This window comes from Pelodiscus sinensis, chromosome 13 (genome assembly GCF_052426305.1).
Source record: "Pelodiscus sinensis isolate ZL-2025 chromosome 13, ASM5242630v1, whole genome shotgun sequence".
NCBI classification, from domain to species: domain Eukaryota; kingdom Metazoa; phylum Chordata; order Testudines; family Trionychidae; genus Pelodiscus; species Pelodiscus sinensis.
Window position 1 is genome coordinate 37,546,522 of NC_143064.1, and position 4,790 is coordinate 37,551,311.

The following is a 4,790-nucleotide window of genomic DNA, read 5'->3' on the forward strand; positions in this document are numbered from 1 at the left end:
CAGGTTGGTGGTTGGTTTCAAGCGGCGTGCTTCAAGGATCAGTTCTAGGGCCAGTTTTGTTCAACATCTTTATTAAAGACCTGGATGAGGGGTTGGATTGCATCCTCATCAAGTTTGCAGATGACACTAAGTTAGGGGGAGAGGTAGAGATGCTGGAGGGCAGGGATAGGCTCCAGGGAGACCTAGACAAATTGGAGGATTGGGTCAAAATAAATCCGATGAGGTTCAATAAGGACAAGTGGAGAGTCCTGCATCTGGGATGGAAGAATCCCAAGCATTGTTACAGGCTGGGACCCGACTGGCTAAGTAGCAGTTCAGCAGACCAGGGAATTACAGTGGATGAGAAGCTGGATATGAGTCAACAATGTGCCCTTGTAGCCAAGAAGGTTAATGATATATTAGGGTTCATTAGGAGGAGCATTGCCAGGAGATCTAAAGAAGAAGATTGCAGTTGTGATGGTTCTTCAAAATATGTGTCCCTGTGGGGTGCTCTACTGTAGGTGTCAGGTCATCCCAGCACTGCAGTTCACCATGCTCACCCCACTTGCCACACGAATCCGATTTTACCACAGACAGCACAGTCCAATATATTACAGATATCACTCTTGGCATGACTCATCTTGTCACTTCTATCATCATTTCAAATATGGCTATCCTTGCTGCCACAGTTTCCTGACCTCCTGTGCTCCCTCAGTTTTTCTGGAACCCTCACATAGTCAGGCAGTGGCAAGTCCACCACCTAATCCTCTGTGACGGACCGGGCCGTGTCTGGGCATATCTGAGGGCGCCCGCTTAGGGTGAATTGCTCAAATCCGGGGCTCCTTACAGCCCCCAGACTGGTGACCTCTCCAAACAGGCCACAAAACAGTCCCACAGAGCGCTTCAGCAGCCTGCCTGAAGCCTCACGAGCAAAACCCCTCCGACACCCCAGCAATATCCGTGCCCCAGATGGCCCCGGGCCTCATAAACAGGTGGGGGGGGGTCCTAGCACCCAATCCCACCTACCCCGAACAAGTTCTGTCCGGTTCCAAGAAACCAGCCACAGATCCCTGGTCAATTTACCCTCTGGATCTTACCCACAAATCACGCTGGGCCAATCCTTTAGAATCTAAAACTAAAGGCTTATTATCACAAGAAAGAAAAGCCTGAGAGTCAGGTTGTTAAAGAATAGTACGTTACATGCACCGAATCTCCCAGTCCTCAATGCAGGCTCTAGCAGAGATGTTACAGCGGCTGGTTTAAAAGTTCTTGTTGCACATCCTATCATCAGGATGGGTTCACAGGTCTTCCAGACTCTTCGATCCCTGCAGTGCTGCCTCTGGGATGAAGTACTGAGCTGAGAACAAAATGGCATCAACCACATGGCCTCTTTATACCTCCTTCCTGGCCTCTTCTTGTATGCAGCAGGTCACCTGGTCAGAGGCCAATCTCTGTGTTTCCTGCTGGCTGCTCTCAGGTGTCAGCCCCCATTCTTTGGGTGTGTCCTTGGCCCATCAAGTGCCATTGTCCTACAGGGCCTGGCTAATCAGCCTGTCCATAGCAATGCTTAACCACATTCAGAGAAATATTCAGTTTCCACACAGATTACAGATTGCTACCTACACACACAGACATTATACGCTCACATAAATAGCGTACACAAGATCAGCAAACAATAAGCTCCCATTCAATACCCCACATGGCTCCCTTTTATACCAACTTCTGGGGCCAACACCCCCACCTAGGGGTGCAGCAGCGATCTGGCTGCTTCCCTCCAATTCGGTAATGTGACATCCTCCCTCTATAGATCATCAGTCAGAGATGGAGGAAGGTCAACTCTCCAAGGCTGAAGAACACCCACCGCATCTCTCACTGACTGATTAGTCATCATCATCCCCTGATGAAGTGGTCAGACCTTGTGTCCAGTCCCCTCCTGATGACTTGATGCAGTTCCAGGAGCTTTTCAAAAGTGTTGCTGCATCTCAGGATATCACATTAACTGAAGTGCATGAGAAACAACTCAGGCTCCTTAAAAACCTTCAGCCATCACAATGGGGAAAAGTTGTGATACCCATCATGACAAGATATGGCAGACCCCAGCTTTGACAACCCCAACTAAAAAAAGAGCGGGCAAATGATATTTTGTCCCTCCAAAGGGAGACGATTTCTTATTCTCCCACCCTCAACCAACTCATTTAATTGTTGATGCTGCCCAACACAGATCCAAATTTCCACAATATAAAAACACGATGGATAAAGATAATAAATGCATGGACCTCTTTGTGAGAAAGTTTCATTCTACAGCCACCCTACTCTTGTGTATAGCAAATTATGGAGGGATATTCTCCAACCACAACTTTGACAACTACATGAAGTTGACCACCCTCCTAGAATACCTGCCAGACTCTAAAAGACCCATATTAAAATCCATAGTTCAGGAGGGCTATGCTTTTTCCAGAACATCATTCCAAATAGTGTTCGATGTAACTGACATGGCAGCCAGAGCTACTGTGACAGCAGTAGTTATGAGGAGAGCCTCCTGGTTACAATCTGTGGGGGTCCTTCGTGAGCTTCAGTCAAAGGTAGAAGATCTCCCTTTCAAAAAGCAAAAGTTATTTGCTGAGAAGACAGATGGCATGCTGCATTCCAGCAAAGACTCTAGAACAACATTGCGCACACCCATTCCACCTAAATGCTACACTCCATATTAAAAAACAGTGGGAGTTCTCCTACTCCAGATACCAACAACTCTCATTTGATCAAAGAGCAGACAACTCCCACAAAGGAAATGCCCACAGGCACTCGCAATACTGGCAACCAGGCAAGAAAGCAGCAGATTTGACCTGTTGGCTGAGGGTCTGCGAAATCTCCCCATCTCACACAAAACATCACATGCAACTCTGGACTTCCACCACTGTCTGAAGCCTTTTTGTCATTGGTGGGCAGCCATCACATCAGACTGCTGGGTCCTCGAGATAATAAGCTCAGGGTACACTATCCCCTTTACCTCACTTCCCCCTACCTCCCCACCCTCCCTGTCCCTCATCAGGGACCCCTCTCAGGAAGACCTGCTAAGTCAGAAAGTACAATGACTGCTTAGTACAGGAGTGGTGGAAGTTGTACCAGAGGACTTCAGAGGCAAGGGGTTCTATTCCCATTACTTTCTCACCCCAAAAAAGATGGGAGGATGGTGGCCTATTTTGGACCTCCGCAAATTGAATTGGTATCTTCAAAAACAAGAATTCAAAATGGTTACCTTAGCTTCAGTAATCTCAGAGTTAGAGAAAGGAGACTTGTTTGCAGCCCTCGACCTGCAGGATGCTATTTTTACATAACTGTTCATCCCACGCATAGACGGTTCCTATATTTCATTGTGGGGACAGACCATTATCAATACAAAGTACTTCTGTTAGGCCTCTCATTGGCACTGAGAGTGTTTTGAAAGACGTTAGCTGTGGTAGCAGCCTACCTTCGCAGGCAAGCCATGATAATTTATCCTTACGTTGACGATTGTTTTATAAAAGGCCCATCAGAAAGGGATAGAAATGTAGCCCTGTTAGTCTGGTGTAGCTGAAACAAAAAACTGGACTATGTAGCACTTTAAAGACTAACAAGAAAGTTTGTTAGGTGATGAGCTTTCGTGGGCCAGAGCCATTTCCTCAGATCAAATAGTGGAAGAAAATAGTCACAACCATAGGATACAATTAAAAAAAAGAACACATATGAAAAGGACAAATTTCAGAACAGAAGAGGGATGGAGGGGAGGTAAATGTCTGTGAGCTAATGATATTAGAGGTGATAATTGGGGAAGCTATCTTTGTAATGGGTAAGATAATTAGTCTTTATTCAAACTTAGGCATAAAGTGTCAAATTTAAGCAAGAATGACAATTCAGAGGATTCTCTTTCAAGTGTAGTCTTAAAAGGCCTTTGAAGCAGGATGCAGGTAATCAAGTCCTTGAGACAATGTCCTTTCTGGTTTAAATGGCAAGAAACTGTTTTTTCTTTGTGATCCTGTCTAATATCTGTTTTGTGGGCATTGATCCTTTGGCAAAGTGTCTGAGACGTTTGTCCAATGTACATAGCAGACGGACACTTTCGGTACATGATAGTGTAAATTATATTTCTGGATGCGCAGGAATATGTGTTCTTGATCTTATAACTCACTTGCTTAGGTCCAATAATGGTATCAGCAGAGTGAATATGTGGACAAAGCTGGCAATGGGGTTTGTTGCAAGGGAAGGTATCAGGGTTGGTATTAGTGTGGTATGTCCTGTGGTTGTTGGTAAGAATCATCTTGAGGTTAAGTGGTTGTCTATAGGAGACTATGGGTCTGTCTCCCAGAGCCTCTTGGAGTTTAGTATCCAGTTCCAATATAGGCTGTAGTTTATTGATAATGTGTTGGACAGATTTAAGTTGGGGGCTGTAGGTGATGACAAGAGGTGTTCTATTGTTGGTTTTCTTGGGTCTGCTTGAAGTAGATGGTTTCTAGGTATTCGTCTGGCTCTTTCAATTTTCTTTTTTATTTCTCCGGGTGGGTAGTTGAGGTTTATAAATGCTTGGTAGAGAGCCTGAAGTTTCTGGTCTCTGTCAGGGTATGTCTACACTACTACCCTAGTTCGAACTAGGGTGGTAATGTAGTCAACCGGAGTTGCAAATGAAGCCCGGGATTTGAATTTCCCGGGTTTCATTTGCATGTTGACGGGCGCCACCATTTTTAAATATCCGCTAGTTCGGACTCCGTGCCCTGTGGCTACACACGGCATGAACTAGGTAGTTTGGACTAGGCTTCCTATTCTGAACTACCATTACT